At 38.8% G+C, this 20784-nt stretch overlaps 1 non-coding gene across 1 annotated transcript; it reads left to right on the forward strand.

Annotated features, from left to right (window-relative positions):
* The first annotated feature begins 16220 nt into the window (after positions 1–16220).
* Positions 16221–16327, forward strand: LOC112780602 (small nucleolar RNA R71). The gene has a single exon (XR_003191426.1). It is a non-coding gene; the product is annotated as a small nucleolar RNA R71 (small nucleolar RNA).
* The last annotated feature ends 4457 nt before the right edge of the window (positions 16328–20784 follow it).

The raw sequence follows: 20784 nt of genomic DNA on the forward strand, positions 1-20784 counted from the left end.
AAATAAAAAGCAAAAAAAGCTAATAGCTCTTTAAACCAAAAGGCAAGAGCAAAAAGCCAATAACCCTTTAAACCAAAAGGCAAGGGTAAAAGGATCCAAGGCTTTGAGCATCAATGGTTAGTTGGGCCTAAAAGAAACAAAATCTTAGCCTAAGCACTTCAAATGAAAAGTGTCTCTAACTATATGCTTGTGGTGTAAAGGTGTCAAGTAAAAAGCTTGAGACTGAGCAGTTAAAGTTGTGATCCAAAGCAGAAAGAGTATGCTTAAGAACTCTAGACACCTCTATCTGGGGAATCTAGCAAAGCTAAATCACAATCCGAAAGGGTTCACCCAGTTAATTGTCTGTGGCATTTATGTATCCGGTGGTAATACTGGAAAACAAAGTTCTTAGGGCCACGGCCAAGACTCTAAAAAATTGTGTTCAAAAATAAAAAAGAACTAAACTAGGAGAGTCAATAATATCATCTGGATTCTAAGTTCCTAAAGAGGCCAACACTTCTGAGTTTCAATGGATAGTGAGATGCCAAAACTATTCAGAAGTAAAAAGCTACTAAGTCCCGCTCATCTAATTGAAACTGAGCTTCATTGAAAACTCTGAGATTTATTGTATCTTACCCTTCTTTTTATCCTACTTTCTTTTTAGTTGCTTGGGGACAAGCAACAGTTTAAGTTTGGTGTTGTGATGAACTGATATTTCATACACTTTTTGGCATCATTTTCTTATAGTTTTTAGCATGTTTTATTTAAGTTTTATTATATTTTCATAGGTTTTAGTGTAACATTCAAATTTTTGGATTCTAATACGAGTTTGTGTGTTTTTATGCAATTTTAAGTATTTTTTGGCTAAAATTGAGGAGCTGGAGCAAAAGTCTGATTCAAAGGTAGAGAAAGCACTACAGTTGCTATCAGGATCTGACCTTTGTGCACTCAAAGGAGCTTTTCTACATCTACAAAAGTCCAAATGAAGCATTCTAGCAATGAATTTTCTCAACGGCTATGGAAAGCTAACATCCAGGGCTTTCCAGCAATGTATAATAGTCCATACTTTGCTTCAGAATTAAAGGCCCAAAACAGGCGTTCAACGCCAGCCATCTACCCTATTCTGGCATTCAGCGCCCACAATGGAGTGACCAGCGTCCAACGCCCAAAAAGGTGCCCTTAGCCAACATTCAACGCCCAAGAGCCCTAATGCCAGGGCATCTTGGCTAGTTTCACAAGCCATTTGTAGTTTGTTTTAGGGTAGTTTCATGCATTTCTTAGGCAATAAGTAAGTATTTGGATGAGAATTTCATGCATGCCTTGATTCAATCAAACATTGTTAATTTTGTGCATTTTTATGAGATTTATGCTAGATTTATTGTTTATTATGGATGATGCAAAATCTTGTGAATTTAGCAAAGCTTTGATGCATGTGTTTGGTTGATGATAGTTGGAAGAGAAGCTGAGGAAAGGGAAGCAAACAAGTAACAAAAGGGCAATGGAAAGGAGCAAAAGGAAACAACATTGGTGGCCAAAGTTAGCTCACCAACGTTACCTCAAACGTTGATGAAGATAAGGAGAGACCAATGTTGGAGCCAAAGTTGGCCTCCGATGTTGGCTCAAACATTCATGCTCAAAGAGGTGCAAAGTTGGAGCCAAAGTTGGCCTCCAAATTTGCCTCAAACGTTGGCCAAGGAGGCTGCATAGTTGGAGCCAAAGTTGGCCTCCAACTATGCCTCAAACTACTCAACTCAAGAGACCATAGTTGGAGCCAAAGTTGGACTCCAACCATGCCTCAAACTATTAAGCAAGAAGGCAACGTTTGAGCCCAGAGTTGGACCTCAAATGCTACCTCAAACGTTGGCCATGAGGAAGGTGCATAGTTGGAGCCAAAGTTGGACTCCAACTATGCCTTAAACTACTAAGCCCATGGTGCAACGTTGGAGCCAAAGTTGGTGGTCCAACGTTGCTAGCAACATTGAGGGAAGAAGGTGCCAATATTGGAGGGAACGTTGGTGGTCCAATGTTACCTCCAACATGCTCGATAATCTTCAAGTTTTGGAGTTGGAAAAACGTGCAGTAACATGTACACATCAATGACGCATACACGTGGATGAGTATTTTTACCAGCTACACACACGCATGAGCAACGCACACACGCAAAACGCTGACGCGTGCGAGTGGGCGATGCACACGCGTAACTGCGCGAATGTTGGTGCACCAACGTTGAGTCAAACGTTGCTGGAAAAGGCCCAAATGTTATTTTGCAACGTTTGACCCAACGTTTCCATCCAACTTTAAGTCTAACTTCAATACAAAATGGCACCATGCATGTATGAATGTTAGTCCTTCCTCAACATCACTAACAGCCACTCCAAGCTTGCTTTAACCAAGGCCAAGGCCCACATCCAAGTACTTGAAGATCCATTTTGAAGATGAGAAGTATAGTATAAATAGAGGAGTCTTTGAAGATTTAGGGAGCTCTTGGGAGGCCCTGAGGGGGGCTCTGGGGGTTCAGACCCTGAATTTACTTGTCTGCACTTTTCTTTCAGTTTTATGTATTTCCTCTTGCTTTTCCTTTTATTAGACACGGAGACAGGGGGTGAAATGTAACTCTGCACAATTTACTTTCTCTGCAATTTTAGTTTACTTGCAATGTACTTTTCAATTTCAATTCCATTCCAAAGCTATGAATAACTAAACCCCTTTTCATTGGGTTAGGGAGCTCTATTGTAATTCAATGGATCAATAATAGTTTTCATTCCTCTTCTTCTGTATTTTCTCTTGATTTTGCTAGAAAGCTTTCAATCTTCATTCAATTGAACAATTATCTCGACAAAGAAGTTGTTCATAATTGGATTTCCTCTGAACCTTGAGAGAGGAATGAGGAAATCATGCTAGAAATCCTTTCTCACATTGTGTTAGGTTGGGGGTTGGATGGATATAGTGACGTGTAATCCTACCAATACTTTGATCTTTGAATTTGTGTGGTATAATCAGTGACCAAACTTCATCTCTTCCCATGAGCAATTAAATCAAGACATTGGGAAATTGTTAAAGCTTAGAGACATTGGTGAGCCTAAGATTGCCAAGCAAGATCAATGAATGCATTGATTGAGGAAGAGATGAAAATGCTTTGATCCATAGAATGCAATATCTCCTAAACCTAATGAATCCCCCATTCTGATCTCACCTATTCTCTTACATTATGTTGTTTACTTTTATGCTGAATCACCCTATTCCCAATTATTTTCTTGCAATTTACTTTCTGCCATTTACATTCCGCCATTTAGTTTCCGTCATTTACATTCCTTGCTATTTACTTTTCCCGCCATTTAATTTTCTGCACTTCCAAATTCAAATCTGCTTATTTCAACTAGAACACTCTTCTAATTAAAGTTGCTCAACCAATCAATCCCTATGGGATTCGACCTCACTCTATTGTGAGTTTTTACTTGACGACAATCCGGTGCACTTGCCGGTGGAAATTTATTGAGAGACAGATTTTCGTGCATCAAGCACTACTAGCACATGGAGACCACTCAAGCTCAGCCCAAACACTCACCAAGTGGGTCCCGAAAGTGGATTTTTGCACCACAAGACTAAGCCTATCTTATTTCTGTAATTCCTAGTTATTAGATTAATATTTAAAAGAGAAGATCACCTTCTACATGATCTTCGACCAATCCTTGCCCACTTTTACCTTTCATTGTATTTTCTATCAATGTGAGTCTCTAAACCTCCTAGGTTAAGGAGAGGGGCTCTGCTGAGTTTTATGGATTAATAAAAGTATTATTGTTCTATCTCAATTCGTGTTTGATTCTCTATTCTAAGATGTATGTTCGTTCTTAAACCTTATGAATGAGTTGAACCGGCACAAGGTTATCTCTATTCTACATGGGTTCAGCGAGCGTCTGTCATCGGATATCAATGAACCACTAGCTTGATTACACATCCCTTAGACGGCTAATCCACGACTTCGTTGGGGGACTTCTCGAGACACCAGTTCATCCAAGGTATGGGGAGATTAGGGTCCTTGTGGTAAAGGCTAGAACCAAAGGCGCAGCATTCTATGATCTGGAAGATTCGACCTTGTCTGTAGCATTTTGAGTAGGATTATCAAGGGGAATAAACTACAGGAGCTTCACCCTCAATAAGATTGGATGCGCACTATCCCTAGTGTTCAGCCTAGAGGAAGATCGGCGACCTCTCAAGAATGGCATTGATCACATACAGCCTGCCATAGAAGACATCATTCACAGTTGAAGTAGACAGTAAAACGGAATTAATCCAGAAGAACAAAGCATCTCTGAAGCCTTAACCATCTTCTTATCATTGCATTTACCATCAATTGAGTAACATTATCTTTATTTTACTTTTATGCGCTTTAAATGAATAAACAACTTTTCTATCTTCCTGACTAAGATCTACAAGATAACCACAGCTTGATTCAAGTTACCAATCCTCGTGGGATTGACCCTGACTCACTCAGGTATTACTTGGATGACCCAGTACAGTTGCTGGTTCAGTTGTGCAAAGTGTAATTCCGTGCACCAACATGCTTGCCTTGGGAATCTCTTTCCCACGATGCTCTTTCCACACAGATGTCTGAGAGTACTTGATCCAGCCTCTGATCATGGTTAACTCTTCCAGTCTAAGGATGTAGATCTCTTTGCATCAAAGGTAAGTTGAATGCCAACCTCACACATTCTGGACTGAAGTCCAAGATTCTCGCTTGGACCATGGCGCTCCAATTTTTAGGATGAGGGTTTACACTAATGTCATGGTTTTTCGTCACCCATGCATTAGCATAGAACTCTTGCACCATTGAGATCCCAACCTTTTGGATAGGATTGGTTAGGATCTCCCAACCTCTTCTCCGAATTTCTTGTCGGATCTCCGGATACTCATTCTTCTTAAGCTTAAAAGGGACATCAGGGATCACCTTCTTCTTTGACACTACTTCATTGAAGTAGTATTGGTGGGCTTTGGTGATGAATCTCTCCGTCTCCCAAGATTCAAAGGTGGCGGCTACTGATGTGTGGAAAACGATCCAACACAAAACTCACCGACAAGTGTACTGGGTCGCATCAAGTAATAATAACTCACGTGAGTGAGGTCGATCCCACAGGGATTGAAGGATTGAGCAATTTTAGTTTAGTGGTAGATTTAGTCAAGCGAATCAAGTGTTGGTTGAGTGATTTGTGATTGCAGAAACTAAATTGCAAGGAATGTAAAAGGGGAATGGTGAATTACTGTAAATTAAAGAGAACGGAAAATAAAAGTACTGAATCTTAAAGAACAAGAAATTAAATGGCAGAAACTTAGAATGCAAGAAATGTAAATTGCAAAATCTTAGAGTGCAAGAAATGTAAATGGCTTGAATTGTAAATGGGTCAGGGATGTGGGGTTGCAAGAATTAAACAAAAGAACAAGTAAATTGTAATAAACAGGAAGGTAAAAATTGAATTGAGTTAAACTAGATCTCAATAGAAAAGTGAAAATGCTTTGAGAATTTAAAAAACAGAAAGTGAGCAATGCTTAATTTGCAGCAAATTAAAAGTGGTTGAAGATCTCAGGAGTGGAAGAGACTAGAAAACAAGTCTAGATCTCAAATCCTTCCTTGATCCAACAAGAGCAATTGCAAAAGAAATAAAGAAAAGTAAATTGCAGAATTAAAGAGAAGATGAAGCAGTATACAGAAATGGAAATTGAATTATGCAGGAAAAGTAAACAAGAGATCTCAAGGTGAGATTGAGACAGAATTTCCCCAATTCTCAACGCCCAAGATTCAAACAAAGTGTGTAGAAAGGAAAGCAAAAACAACCCAGAGGAAGAGAATTCAATTCTCCTTCCCAAAAACTCCCAAATTCTAAAAGTAACAACTCAAAATGTAAAGATGAGCTCTCTACTGCAAGTATTAAGAATTCTCAAAAGGAAAAGCTCCCCAAAAAACCTAAATTCTAATCTATTTATACACTCTCTTATAATAATCTTCAAGCCTTGAATTGGGCCCTTGGTCTTGATGGAATTGGGTTGATAATAGCCTCTGTTGATTGCTCTTGGTGTTGGGAAGAAACCCACTTGTGGACCGGACCATGAACCATTCACGTTTGAGTCAACGTTTGAGGCAAACGTTGACTCAAACGTCTTCGTACTAAACATCATGCAGAACCCCATTTGCTGCCATCCACGTTTGGTTCAACGTTTGAGGTCAAACGTGAGCTCAAACGTGTCTCCTCCCATGCATTTCTTTTGGCCAACGTTTGGCCCAACGTTTAAGGCAAACGTTGGTGCAAACGTTGGCTTTTCCAAGGCATCAAACAGAGTGCTCTTCCTTGCTAATATGGCGCCAACGTTTGACCTCAAGTTTGAGGCAAATGTTGCTGCAAACGTTGCCAGGCTCCAGGGGTGCTTTTGCTTGTTCTTGTGGCGCCAACGTTTATCCTCAAGTTTGGGGCAAACATTAGCGCAAATGTTGGCTTGCTTCCAGGGTGTGGTTGCACTCTTCCTCACGTTTGAATCCAAGTTTAAGGCAAACTTGAGCTCAAACGTGAATGCCTCCTCTTGCCCCTTGCTATCCCCTTTTCTTCAACCTTCTTCCAAGCTTTATTCCACCTATCATCAATCAAAAATTGCATCAAAGCTATGCTATAATCATGAGAGTTATTCTTCTTCTTGTCATCTACGCAATTATGGCACAAAACTCATGAAAATGCATCAATTCATCCATGGTTGATTGAATGTAAGGAAACATGAAATTCCACCCAATTGACTTACTTGTGGCCCAAGAAAGTGCATAAAACCTATTAAAAATCAAAGAAAAAGACTAGTGAAACTAGGTTAAGATGACTTGTCATCACAACACCAAACCTAAAGCTTGCTTGTCCCCAAGCAAGAAAAGAATTATGCTTAAAGGTTCTTTCAATTAGAATTGATTTGAAGAATTACATGTACTATCCTCTAAGTGAAGTGATTAAGTGACAGTGGGGTGAACTCTAAATTATATGCTCATGCAAGGGCTTCAGTGCTTACTTGTCCCTACATCTTGGGAGTCTTAGGTCTTAGAACTTTCATCCAAATAATATCATGGAGATCTCTCTATAGGTAATCACCTTGAAGCAGCTTATAGTTTCTGTGCTTTGGCCTTGACTCTAAGTGTCATGTCTCAAAGCGGCTCTTTAGATAAGCTTTCAATCAATACTCCTAAACCAGTTGGTTTTAAGGTATTAGGTGTTGAAGCACCCCTTAGGATTTACTTGCTCAAGCCTCTCTCTTTGACACAGTTCGACCACAAGCATTTACTAGGATAATAACTTTTTGAGTTTTTATTTCTTTCTTCTTTTCTGCCTAGTAATTGATGCTCAGAGCCTTGGGCCATGTTCTCCTTGTTTTTATATCTTCTTTATTTTCTTTTGTTTGCTGCTTCTTGGATCAATAAATGTTCGAAAATCTCCACAATACTTCTTTGAACTCTATGTTCTGCCTATGAGCTCCCATGCAAGTTTTCATAAGCATGCAACCTCAATGCATAATCACACAACCAGAACCACCACTTCTCCTAATCTTTTGCTTGCCTCAAAATCGTTTAATCCCTCAATCCTTCTTTTCAAAGAACTATCATGTGGTGCCCCTTTTTTTTTTTGAAATCTTGAGTGCACGCAAGTTTGAAAAGTGTAGTGTTGTGAATAATCAAGCATCTTAATTATTAAATTATAGAAAAACTATACTTATGCAGACAGGCAGGGGTATTATATCACTTTTAATCATAGCAGTATCTGATATAAAATAATCACTGAACAATACAACCTTTTGGAATTTACTTGATGTCCTCCTCCTCATCATCATCATTGATAATCTTCATATTCCTCTTTCATCTCTTTGATTGATGATGCTTAATCTTTCCAAAAGCTTGTACGATGCTCTGCAGTGATATTGAAAGTTGCTTGTTCCCCAAGCACTTGAAAAAATGGTTAGCATGCATGATTTATTTGTGGGCCTTTGAACTTACTTTGGTGTGGGAACACCAAACTTAGTACCTTGCCAATGGTTTTCATGCATCAGATTAACCATGTGTGAAACTCTTTTTCTTTTTCAAAAGCAATAAAACTGAAAACTAGGAAACAACAGAATAGTTAACTAGTTTATCTAAATGCTTGAAGCTAGCATTATGCAGAAGGTGAGAACATATTTTATGATGGGATTTTGGTGGAACACCAAACTTAGAATCCTTCATTCTCCCTTAGATTGTTTTGGTGTGCAACACCAAACTTAGCTTCTTGCAATATAGATAAAACTAATTGACCCTTTTTTTTTATTAAACTCGCTATGAAAAGATAACTACCTCACGTTGGGTTGCCTCCCAACAAGCGCTCTTTTATTGTCATTAGCTTGACATCCTTCATCCTCTGGTCATGGAAGTTGAGGCTTCTGTTGCCTTTGGTTTCCTCCTCTTACTGTGGGCTTTTCCTTGATGATTGTTTCTTTTCCCGTAGCCCTCTCCTCACTTGCCTCTATGATTGCTTTCCCTTTCTCACACCTGGCAACTTTCTCATTGTCTTTCAGGTTGTCTTCAGTGGCTCTGGGGGAAGTATTTACCCTCTCCTCACCCATTTCTGCAAGGTACTTAGCCAGTTGTGCCATTTGCCTCTCAAGTTTTCTGATTGAGGCTTCTTGCTCTCTACTTGTTGCTTCCTGATCTTGTCTTGCCATCTCTTGAATTTTCATAAAATTCTCCATCATTACCTCTAGACTAGAGATCTTTGAGAGCCTAGATTTGGTTGTGGTTGTACAAAATGATATGGTTGTTGAAAGTTGTTTCGGGAAAATTGTGAGGTGTGATGGGGTTGGAATGATGGGTGTTGTGGTGGTGTGTAATAGTTGTTGTTGGTATGGTGATGTTTTTGCTGGTTTGTGAAGTTGGGGTTGTTGTAATTGAGGTCCCTTGGTCCTTGATTTTGGTGCTTACTCCTCCTCCAGTTGGAATGAGTCCTCAATGGTGGGTTGTACACATCACGTTGAAACTTGTGTTGGAACATGCTTGAGGTACTATTTGGAGAGTGTAATTGCTCATTATTTTGTTGCTCACAGTTAATTGCTCCAAAACCTTTTTCAGATTGATTCCCTCCATGGGATTTTGAGGTAAGTTATGTGCATTTGCCACAGCAGTTCGTAGCTCATCGATTTTTCTGTCCATCAGTTCTAGTTGTTGCAGAAGTTGTTGATGCATCTGCTTGCTTTGGGCCATGATTGCACTGACACCTTCAATTTCCACCACTCCCTTCTCTTGTGTGAATGATTGCATTTCTACCTTTAGTGCATCAATTCCCTGGGGTTGTTTCAACATGGCTAGGAGTTCACTCATTAGTTCTTCCCATCCGATGATGTTTCCTTGTGGGAAAGCTTCAAACCATTGAGCAACATCGTTCATGGTGATGAGTGGGTGCTCCAAATTGTGGGTTGCATTATCATCTAAGGTGGGGATATTACTCCCCTGCTTACTGGAATTCGTTGAGTTCCCCTCCATGATCTGCACAATCACAAAATGTCCAAATGAAGATTGAATATATTCATGCCCAAGATGTGATCAGAAAATTAGCTGACACAATGTATCAAATAGTTGATAGGCTTGAAAGATTAATAAAAGAAAATTGCTTCTCTCGTATATTCAACAAGCAAAAGCATAAGAATCACACAAAGCCAGAGAAACTAGGAAAACTTCAATCTATTGCTAGAATGAAGTTTTAGTTAGCTTAAGCAAAAATTCAAATAGTTAGCGTGTTAGTCAAAAGTTAAAGAAACAGAAAAGAACAAGTGCTTAATCTAGATCTCCACTTCACTTAATCATTGTCAATCTATTTCAGTCCCCGGCAACGGCGCCAAAAACTTGATGTGTGGAAAACGATCCAACACAAAACTCACCGGCAAGTGTACCGGGTCGCATCAAGTAATAATAACTCACGTGAGTGAGGTCGATCCCACAGGGATTGAAGGATTGAGCAATTTTAGTTTAGTGGTAGATTTAGTCAAGCGAATCAAGTGTTGGTTGAGTGATTTGTGATTGCAGAAACTAAATTGCAAGGAATGTAAAAGGGGAATGGTGAATTACTGTAAATTAAAGAGAACGAAAAATAAAAGTGCTGAATCTTAAAGAACAAGAAATTAAATGGCAGAAACTTAGAATGCAAGAAATGTAAATTACAGAATCTTAGAGTGCAAGAAATGTAAATGGCTTGAATTGTAAATGGGTCAGGGATGTGGGATTGCAAGAATTAAACAAAAGAACAAGTAAATTGCAATAAACAGGAAAGTAAAAATTGAATTGAGTTAAACTAGATCTCAACAGAAAAGTGAAAATGCTTTGAGAATTTAAAAACAGAAAGTGAGCAATGCTTAATTTGCAGCAAATTAAAAGTGGTTGAAGATCTCAGGAGTGGAAGAGACTAGAAAATAAGTCTAGATCTCAAATCCTTCCTTGATCCAACAAGAGCAATTGCAAAAGAAATAAAGAAAAGTAAATTGCAGAATTAAAGAGAAGATGAAGCAATAAACAGAAATGGAAATTGAATTATGCAGTAAAAGTAAACAAGAGATCTCAAGGTGAGATTGAGACAGAATTTCCCCAATTCTCAACACCCAAGATCCAAACAAAGTGTGTAGAAAGGAAAGCAAAAACAACCCAGAGGAAGAGAATTCAATTCTCCTTCCCAGAAACTCCCAAATTCTAAAAGTAACAACTCAAAATGTAAAGATGAGTTCTCTACTGCAAGTATTAAGAATTCTCAAAAGGAAAAGCTACCCGAAAAACTTAAATTCTAATCTATTTATACACTCTCTTCTAATGATCTTCAAGCCTTGAATTGGGCCCTTGGTCTTGATGGAATTGGGTTGATAATAGCCTCTGTTGATTGCTCTTGGTGTTGGGAAGAAATCCACTTGTGGACTGGGCCATGAACCATTCACGTTTGAGTCAACGTTTGAGGCAAACGTTGACTCAAACGTCTTCGTACTAAACATCATGCAAAACCCCATTTGCTACCATCCACGTTTGGTTCAACGTTTGAGGTCAAACGTGAGCTCAAATGTGTCTCCTCCCATGCATTTCTTTTGGCCAACGTTTGGCCCAATATTTAAGGTAAACGTTGGCGCAAACGTTGGCTTTTCCAAGGCATCAAACAGAGTGCTCTTCCTTGCTAATATGGTGCCAACGTTTGACCTCAAGTTTGAGGCAAACGTTGGCGCAAACGTTGCCAGGCTCCAGGGGTGCTTTTGCTTGTTCTTGTGGCGCCAACGTTTGACCTCAAGTTTAGGGTAAACGTTGGCGCAAACGTTGGCTTGCTTCCAGGGTGTGGTTGCACTCTTCCTCACGTTTGAGTCCAAGTTTAAGGCAAACTTGAGCTCAAACGTGAATGCCTCCTCTTGCCCCTTTCCATCCCCTTTTCTTCAACCTACTTCCAAGCTTTATTCCACCTATCATCAATCAACAATTGCATCAAAGTTATGCTATAATCATGAGAGTTATTCTTCTTCTTGTCATCTACAAAATTATGGCACAAAACTCATGAAAATGCATCAATTTATCCATGGTTGATTGAATCTAAGGAAACATGAAATTTCACCCAATTGACTTACTTGTGGCCCTAGAAAGTGCATAAAACCTATTAAAAATCAAAGAAAAATACTAGTGAAACTAGGTTAAGATGACTTGTCATCAGCTACGGCCTTTCCTTTCCTCTTTCTAGAGGGTTCTTCGACCTTGGGTGCCATATGTGGGAAAGGAAAGCAAAAAGCAAGGCTTTTCCAACACCAAACTTAAAACTTTTCTCGTCTTCGAGCAAAAATAAACAAAAGAGAATAATATAGTAGAAGAAGAAGAAAATAGATGGAGATGGAGGGAGAAGAAGGGCTCGGCCAAGGGGGTTTGAGAGTGTATGAAGTGTGTGTATAAAGGGTTAGTAAGAGTGGGTATTTATAGGGTTGGGGGTAGGGTAGGTTTCGGTCATGGGAGGGTAAATGGGAGGGGGATTTGATTAGAAGACAAGCCAATAGAAGTCTTGTAAGCTGTCCGGTATGCCCAGAGAGCATCATTAAGCTTCCTAGAATCCTTTTGAGTTCCCTATTGGAAACCTCAACCTGTTCACTTGTCTGAGGGTGATAAGGGGTTGCCACTTTATGTCGGGCTCCATACCTCTGTAGAAGTGAGTCTAGCTGTCTGTTACAAAAGTGACTTTCACCATCACTAATGAGTGTCCTTGGGACACCAAACCGGCTGAAAATATATCTCTGAAGAAAGCTCATCACCACTTTAGCATCATTGGTGGGTAGAGCCATAGCTTCCACCCACTTGGACACATAATCAACTGCCACCAAGATATAGTTGTTGGAATTTGAGGGTGGAAAAGGTCCCATGAAATCAATGCCCCACACATCAAACAACTCTATCTCAAGAATCCTCTGCTGTGGCATCTCATGGTTGGCAGGGAGATTCTTAGCCCTTTCACATCTGTCACAGTTCTTCACAAATGCCCTCAAATCCCAGAAGAGAGTCGGCCAGTAAAAACTGCTCTGAAGGACCTTTGTAGCTATCCTTTCACCACCAAAGCGGCCTCCATAATCAGAGCCCTGACAATGCCAAAGAATCTGTTGTATTTCCTCATCTGGGATACATATCCGGATTATGCCATCTGAGCATCTTCTAAAAAGGTATGGCTCCTCCCAAAAGTAGTACTTTGCATCAGTCAGTAGCTTCTTCACTTGTTGTTTACTGTACTCCTTTGGAATGAAATTCATGGCTTTGTAATTTGCAATATCTGCAAACCATGGAGCCTGCTGAATGAGGAATAGTTGGTCATCCAGGAATGTCTCAATCACAGATGTGGGTGATTGTACTCCTGCTTTAGCTTCAATTTTGGAGAGATGGTCAGCTACTTGATTTTCTGACCCTTTGCTGTCTTTTATCTTAATATCAAACTCCTGAAGGAGTAACACCCATCTGATTAATCTTGGTTTAGAGTCTTGTTTGGTTAGAAGGTACTTCACAGCAGCATGATCAGTATAAACAATAACCTTAAAACCAATTAAATAGGACCTAAACTTATCAACAACATACACAATAGCTAATAATTCTGTTTCTATAGTTTTGTAATTCTTTTGAGCATCATTTAGCACACGGCTAGCATAGTAAATGACATGTATAAGCTTGCCATGTCTCTGTCCTAAAACATTTCTTATAGCATAATCACTAGCATCACACATTAGTTCAAATGGTAAATCTTAGTCAAGGGGAGCTATAATAGGAGCAGAGTTAAGGTTTGCTTTTATAGTTTCAAAAGCATGCAGGCATTCAGTATCAAATACAAAAGGAACATAAGCAACTAATAGATTGCTCAATGGTTTAGCAATTTTAGAAAAATCCTTTATAAATCTGCTATTAAATCCAGCATGACCCAAGAAACTCCTGACTGCCTTAACATTAGATGGTATTTGTAATTTTTTAGTTACCTCCAACTTGGCTCTATCAACCTCAATTCTCTTGCTTGAAATTCGATGTCCAAGAACAATAAGTTTTGTGACCATAAAATGACATTTTTCCCAATTTAAAACAAGGTATGATTCTTGACACCGTTTCAAGACCAGAGATAAATGCTTAAGGCAGGATTCAAAAGAATTACCAAAAATAGAAAAATCATCCCTAAATACCTCAATGAACTTTTCAACCATATCAGAAAAAATTGAAAGCATACACCTCTAAAAAGTTGCTGGAGCATTACAAAGTCCAAATGGCATTCTCTTGTAAGCAAATACTCCAAAAGGGCATGTGAATGCTGTCTTCTCTTGATCTTGAGGGTCCACTGCAATTTGGTTATATCTAGAATATCCATCTAGAAAACAATAAAAAGCATGACCAACTAACCTCTCAAGCATCTGATCAATGAAAAGCAAGGGGAAGTGATCCTTCCTTGTAGTAGTGTTGAGCCTCCTGTAGTCTATGAACATTCTCCAACCTGTGACGGTTCTTGTAGGAATTAGCTCATTCTTTTCATTCCTAATCACTATCATCCCTCCTTTCTTGGGAACTACCTGCACAGGGCTCACCTAAGGGCTATCAGAAATAGGGTAAATAATGCCGGCTTCCTATAGCTTCATTACCTCTTTTTAGACCACCTCCTTCATAGTTTGATTGAGTCTCCTCTATGATTGCACAACCGGTTTAACGTCATCTTCAAGAAGGAACTTGTGCATACACTTGGTGGGAGTAATCCCCTTTAAGTCACTAATGGTCCACCCAAGAGCTAGTTTATGGCTCCTGAGCATTGTAATAAGCGCCTCTTCCTCTCCAGGCTTCAAGAAAGAGCTAAATAATCACTGGATATAACTCATTTTAACCCAGGAACACATATTTCACAGAAGGAGGCAACGATTTCAGTTCAAGCTTGGGGATTTCCTTCTCTGCCTTAGGCATGCTCCCCACTTCTTTCTGGGGTAGTGAATCATCAATTCCAACTAATTCATATTCAGAAAGAGGATCCAGAATATCATCAAGCACTTCAGCTTCGAGCACCTCTTGAACAAGTGGTTCAACAACATCAACTCTCACACACCTTTCAGAATCATTAGGGTGTTTGAGGGCTTCAAATACATTAAGGACCACCTGTTCTTCATTGACCCTCAGGGTTAATTCACCCTTTTGCACATCAATCAGAGCTCTACCTATAGCTGAAAAGGGTCTACCAAGAATAATAGAGGACTTTGCATCCTCTTCTATATCCAGTATAACAAAATCAGCAGGAAAAAATGGCCCTACTTTCACACGTAAATCCTCAACAACACCCAGAGGAACTTTAATAGAAAGATCAGAAAGTTGAAGAGAAATACGAGTGGGTTTTACTTCCTCAATTTGGAGCTTTTTCATCATTGAAAGTGGATGAGATTGATACTAGCTTCAAGATCATACAAAGCTCTCTGAATAGCGACATCTCTAATGGTGCAAGGAATCACAAAGCTCCCTAGATCCTGCATCTTTTCAGGAAGATTATGTTGAATAATAGCACTGCATTCCTTAGTTAACACCACTGTCTCTTGTCCCTTCCAGTTCCTCTTGTTAGTCAAAAAATCTTTCATGAATTTAGCATAGAGAGGCATTTGCTCAAGAGCCTCTGAAAAAGGAATGTTGATCTGCAGCTTCTTAAAGACTTCTAAAAATCTAGAAAATTGCTTGTCCTTGGAAGCCTTCTGAAGCGTTTGAGGGTATGGAATTTTAGGCTTGTACTCAGGAGCCTTTAGCAATGTAGGATGAGTGTCAAGAGAGTCCGGGAATGGGTTATCTGCACGGTTTGGAGGGGCGTGCTCCACTTCTTCCTTCTTCTCCTCTAGAGCTTCTTTTTCAACTAGCTGCTTATTGACCTTGGTCTCAGAACCAGCTACTTTACCACTTCTCAATTGAATAGCCTTGCAATCTTCCCTTGGCTTTACCATTGTATCACTAGGAAATGTACTTGGAGATCTCTCAGGTATTTGCTTACTCAATTGGCCCATTTGCACCTCCAAGTTTCTAATAGAAGCTATAGTTTCCTGCATAAAACTATTTAGTAGTGATTCCAAATTAGTGTTCTGCTGGGGTTAAAAATTTGCCTGTTGAGGTTGTTGTTGTTGATGAGACTGAAATTGGTGGTTATTATGATTATTCTGTTGGCAACCGCCCTGAGAATTATTGGGAAAATTCTGGGATCTCTGAGGTTGGTCTCGCCACCCAAAATTTGGGTGATTTCTCCACCCTTGATTATAGGTCTTAGAGTATGTATCATTATTGGGGTTTCTAGGAGCATTCCCCATGTAACTGACCTGTTCAGTAGAAGATTGAGCATAATCATAATTCTCACTTTGCATAAAGTTGCCAGTCATGTCATAAGAGGCTTCTTGAGGTGTATTCTAAGTGTTGACAGCTGAAACCTGCATCCCACTCAATTTTTTAGTAATTAGATTCATTTGCTGAGACAAAATTTTGTTTTGAGTAAGAAGAGCATCAACAGCTTCTACTTTCAAAGCACCTTTTTTTCTGAGGGGTCACAGAGTTCACAGGATTCCTGTTAGATGAATATAAATATTGGTTGTTGGCAACCAACTCAATAAGTTCAATAGTCTCCTCTGGTGACTTCTTCATATGCAAAAAACCACCTGAAAAATTATCTAAACACATCTTAGACATTTCACACAAGCCCTCATAAAAGATATCCAGCTGAGTGAACATGTTTGGAGGGCATTGCCTAGTCAGTAGCTTGAATCTCTCCCAGGCTTCATAAAAGGTCTCACTATCCTTCTGTCTGAAGGTCTGAACCTCCACCCTTAGCTTAGTCAGCTTTTATGGTGGGAAAAATTTAGTAAAAAATTCAGTGACAACCTTGTCCCAAGTATCCAGACTCTCCTTGGGTTGAGAATCTAACGACAACTTTGCTCTATCCTTCACAGTAAATAGGAAGAGCATGAGTTTGTAAATTTCAGGATTCACTCCATTGGTCTTTATAGTATCACAAATCTGCAGGAAATTAGAAATAAACTGATTTGGATTTTCCTGAGGGAGTCTGTGATACTGACAATTTTGTTGCACAAGAGTAACCAGCTGTGGCTCAGCTCAAAGTTGTTTGCAGCTATAGGAGGCACCACAATACTTTTACCATAAAGATCTGCATTGGGAGCAGTGTAAGAGTCAAGCACTCTTCTAGGCTTCTCATTCTCATTCAGATTTGCCATATTGGCATTCACATCACGATCGTGATCCATAGTGGACTTTGTTGTTTTCCTTTCAAGAGTTTCACTAGCTTTGTACAGTCTAGCTTGTTGCAAACGTCGCCTCAAAGTCCTTTCAGGTTCAGGATCAAAGTCTATAAGAAGTTCTTTGTCCCTGTTCCTACTCAAAAATAGACAGAAGACAAGAAAAGATGGGACTCTCTATGTTAGAGTGTAGAGAATTCCAAGTGAGGTAACCTGTGTAAAATAATAAAATAAAATAAAAACAATTACTATTAATGCTAAAATTTTCAAAATTTGTATGGAAAATTAAACAGAAAAGTTAAAATAAAATTAACTAGGTAACACCAAACTTAATTTCAGAAATTAAGGAAAAATAAAGCTAGAAAAATTCAAAAATTAAGGTTCAAAATTAAATAAATTTAAAGCTAAAATGCCTAATCTGAGCAATCAAATAACTAATAGTTGTCAATCATAGCCAATCCCTGGCAATAGCGCCAAAAACTTGGTGAGAGAGAGTCGTACCAAGTAATACCTCAGGTGAGAGAGGGTCTATCCCTCGAGGATTGATGGATTAAGCAACAATGGTTAAGTGATTTACTTAGTTAGACAAACAGAGAAGAGTGTCGAGAGTTCAAATGCATTAAATAGTAATTCAGAGAATCGGAAAAGCAGGCAGTAAACAAGTTGGGAAGTATATATGGAGAAACAGTTAAGGCTTCAGAGATATCTATCTTCCAGATTGACTTTTCTTACTAACTATTTTAATCATGCAAGATTCAATTCATGGCAAACTATATGTGACTAAACCCTAATTTGTTAGATCTTTTTAGTCTCCTCTAACCTTCATCAACTGCAAATTCCTTGGCAACTTAATTCCAATCAGAGGGTGAAGTTCAATTCTAGTTTATATGCCATAAAAACTCTAATTACCCAAATATAAGAGGATTATATGTCACATATCCCGTTAAGTCCAGATAATTAGTAGTTTAGGAGAATTTATTTTCAAGCTTGTTCAAGTAAATAGCTTTTCCAAGTTATACAAGAACTCAATTAGAACAAAGGTCATACTTCTGTTCCACCCAAATTCATAAGATAAAGAATGAAAATAATTTTTGAAATATAAATCAGTACATAAATTAAAATAGAAAAATAATAGTATCAATCCATACAATAGACCGAGCTCCTAACCTTAACAGTGGAGGTTTAATTGCTCATGGTTCAGAGAGAAAAACTAAGATTCAGAAAAATTGTAAATTACGGAATGAGGTCCAAGAGAAGAGAAGAGCTCGAAGGGCTGATTCTTTTTCCTTTCTATATCTAATCCTAATTAATGTAAATGATATTTTCTAAATCTAAATAATATCTTTTCCTATTTTTAAATAAAATACGGTTTAATCAGAATTAAAAGTAAACAATCCTTGTGAGACTGAGGACGAATGGGGACCACTTGTCTCATTAATGTCCACGCCTAACTTGGTAAAGGGCTGCACCTAACTTGAATGGTACAGTGAGGAATGGTGTGGAAGGCTTGAGCGCTGCGTCTAACTTGAGGAGAGGCTGCGCCTTACTTGAAGAGTGCAAAACCAATGTTGCGTGTTGTTGTTGTGCCTTGCACCTAGTAAATTTGCATTCAATTTGTTGAGTTTAACTAAGAATTAATTATATTTTAGCCACTATGGATGCTACTTTGAGTCGTGTGTAATTCTATTTATTTTAGATAGCATTCGGCTGGATTTGATGGAGTTTCAGTAGAAAAAGAGAAGAAGGCGAATGATGCTGTCAACCCTGACCTCTCTACACTCAAACCTGAATAACTCGAGCTACAGAAGTCCAATGGACGTGATTTTAGTGGAGTTGGAAAGCTAACTTCCAGCGCTTTCCAACGATGTATAATGGTCTATACTTCTTCTCCACCAAGTCAGCAAAAGTGGCGCGTAACTTGAGGTTTCTCAAGTTAGGCGCCAAGATCAACTAACTCCATAAACCAAGCGGCCAAGGTGGCGCCTAACTTGAGAACTCTCAAGTTAGGTGCCAGGAAGAGAGAGAGGCATCGAAAACACACTACCAAGGCTGCACCTAACTTGAGAAATTTCTAGTTAGGCGCAAGGCACAACAACAACACGCAACATTGGTTTTGCACTCTTCAAGTAAGGCGCATCCTCTCCTCAAGTTAGGCGCAGCACTTAAGCCTTCCACGCCATTCCTCACTGCATAATTCAAGTTAGGTGCAGCCCTTTACCAAGTTAGGCGTGGACATTAATGAGACAAGTGGTCCCCATTCGTCCTCAAGGCTCACACGGATTGTTTACTTTTAATTTTGATTAAACCGTATTTTATTTAAAAATAGGAAAAGATATTATTTAGTTTTAGAAAATATAATTTACATTAATTATGATTAGATATAAAAGGGAAAAGAATCAGCCCTTCGAGCTCTTCTCTTCTCTTGGACCTCATTCTGCAATTTACAGTTTTTCTGAATCCTAGTTTTTCTCTCTGAACCATGAACAACTAAACCTCCACTGTTAAGGTTAGGAGCTCTGTCTATTGTATGGATTGATACTATTATTTTTCTATTTTAATTTATTTACTGATTTATGTTTCAAGAATTGTTTTCGTTCTTTATCTTATGAATTTGGGTGGAACGGAAGTATAACCCTTGTTCTAATTGAGTTCTGGTATAACTTGGAAAAGCTCTTTACTTGAACAACAGCTTGAAAATAAATTCTCCTAAACTACTAATTATCTGGACTTAACGGGATACCTGACATATAATCCTCTTATATTTGGGTAATTAGGATTTTGGTGGCATATAAACTAGAATTGAACTTCACCTTCTGAGTGGAATTAAGTGACCAAGGAATTGGCGGTTGATGAAGGTTAGAGGAGTGATGAATCCATATTTTACGATAATTTTTTGTTAGAATTGAGTGGATTTCATCATATAAACCTACACTTATTCCATTAAATAGCATGCTTTTGAGCTTTCCTCCTAAATTGTGCTTCATTATGAAAACATGCTCCTTTGTGCCAAATTTAACCTATTTTATCCCATTTGCCTTCCATTTGATACCTTGATGTTGTTTGTGAGTGATTTGAGATTTTTAAGGTAGGAATGGCATGGTGAGAATGGAAGAAGAGCATGCAAGGAGGAGGAAGCATGAAGAAACAAAGGAGAAGTGCAAATTGATGTGTGCGTGCGCACAGCCTCTTGTGCGCACTCACAGGCAGCAAATCAGAGCCAAGTGTGCGAGCGCACAGCGTCTGGCGATCGCACAAGCATCCAAAGCATCGCGAAGTGTGCATGCACACAATTCCTTGTGCATACGCACAGCCTAAGATTTTGCCCAAGTGTGCGTGCGCACACGTCTGTAAGAGGCCCATTTCTGAGTGGCTTAGAGGCCCATTTCTGATGCTGGAAGCTTATATTGGAAGGGGCAAACCTTGTGGAAACATAGTATTAAGAGACTTAAGTTTATTTTTCTCTAAGTTTTCTCTCATCTCCATTAGGGTTTATATTAGGGTTTTACATTCCAAGTGCCATTTCCATTTTTTGATCTTGCTTTGTGCTAGCCTCCATTGTTAGTATCTCTTAATTACTACTCCTTTTAGTTACAATTTTGCTACTCTTTCTTGTAATTAAAGTCATAGTTTTATATATATATACTTTTTCCAATTTTGTTTTCTTGTTGATGATTTTGATGATTGATGATTGTTATATGCTTGACTGAGTTGGTATTGTTGATTTTGATCATTTGCTGCTCTTAGTTTCAAGGATTTTCTTAATTCTCTCATGTTTTGCATTTTTGCCCAACAAGTGTTTGTGGAAATGTCAAGTTTAATTATGGGCTAAATTTCCACCTCTTGGCTTGGGAAAAATGAGCAATTGGGTTCCTAGAGTTGGAATGTCCAACATTTAGTGATAATTCCTCTAAAGCTAACTTGTTGCTAAGGCAATTAGCAAGTGAGTTAGGATTTGTGGATTAAGGACAACTATGCTCCTTGACTTACTCTCTGATGTAAGGGTTAACTAATTGAGATTAATCCATAACAATTGTCATA

This window comes from Arachis hypogaea, chromosome 19 (genome assembly GCF_003086295.3).
Source record: "Arachis hypogaea cultivar Tifrunner chromosome 19, arahy.Tifrunner.gnm2.J5K5, whole genome shotgun sequence".
Classification (NCBI taxonomy): Eukaryota; Viridiplantae; Streptophyta; class Magnoliopsida; order Fabales; family Fabaceae; genus Arachis; species Arachis hypogaea.